This window comes from Lathyrus oleraceus, chromosome 2, assembly GCF_024323335.1.
Source record: "Lathyrus oleraceus cultivar Zhongwan6 chromosome 2, CAAS_Psat_ZW6_1.0, whole genome shotgun sequence".
NCBI classification, from domain to species: Eukaryota; Viridiplantae; Streptophyta; class Magnoliopsida; order Fabales; family Fabaceae; genus Lathyrus; species Lathyrus oleraceus.
The window spans coordinates 297,166,532-297,167,821 of NC_066580.1; positions in this window are offsets into that span (position 1 = coordinate 297,166,532).

Below are 1,290 nucleotides of genomic sequence, written 5' to 3' on the forward strand. Positions count from 1 at the left end.
TTAAATATGGTTAAGTTCATTTACAAATTTGATTAAGAAAAAGAGTTTCAAAATGTAATGGCATAGGGCCAAAGTTTCTAATTTTCAATAAAGATTATAAGTTTAGAAATCACAAGCAAAGAAGATTTTGAAAAGGAGGGAGAGATTTGAAATTTAAGAAGTGGGTGAAGATGAAGAGGCTATCCTAAGCAAAAATTTAAAAGTTAAGAGTTGAAAAGATCTGACCAATGGGATACAATCTAATATACAAGAATGTCATATAGAAACATAGTTTTCCCTTGGACTTTAGAATCAAGCAATATCAATACACAAATAGAAAGGTGAAGATCAAGGCATCAAATAAAGATAGCCACATCCAAGCTAGCAACTTCATGATCTTCTTCATAATCTTCCCCATGTATCAGATGAAATAATCCTTTGAATGGCCCAGAATAAGGTGTTAGTCAAAGGTTCAAAATAACATTTGCATCAAGACCGCGTAGCAGATGAACTCAAGTGGGATCTCAATACTTGATTCAGATGAAAGTTCACTTCACAATGACTGGCTTCAGAAAAGTTGGCATTGGCCAAGTCCTTTTTGCATAGAGAATGTTGCCTAATTCTAAGTCCAATGTCTCAGATAAAATCCAACAGTCCACACAAATATTTATTAGGTTTTTTTGTTGTTATTATGTACATTAAGGTCAAAAGACCACAAACACAAGCAAAATACACAAATAAGTATATACAAGATGTGGCCCAAATGAGCAAAATGAAAATGGTATTAAAATAAACAAGTTAAATGGTATGAACAATGACAAATAATAAAGACTTGAATTTAAAGTGCATAAAGTAAATGACTTGAAATTAAAAGTTAGTCAAATGTTAGTTGATTAGAAGTTAGTATTCCTTTTGCTTTTCAATAGTTTAAGTCATCCATTGGAGAACACTCGACCCTCTATTCACAAGCATGGATCCTTGAACCAAGACATCTTCCAAAGGAAGGAAAAAAGGCCAAATTTCCACATAATACCTTGAAAGGGGCGATACTTACAATCTCACTTGAACCAAGACATCTTCCAAAACAGTTGAGAGATTCAAACTCGATTTTTAATGAAAATCACCAAGCTTATCCTTTGAATGTGAGGGTTTAGGGTTGCTAAATTAAAGCTTGCGGGCCAGGGTCCATAATTATGAGCATGATGGATTCTATTTATAGGCCAAGTGATTGATAATTGCACACTTCTTCCAAAATTCCAAAAATAGCCATATCATTTGCATGGATGCATGGCCGTGTGATAGGCCCATGTA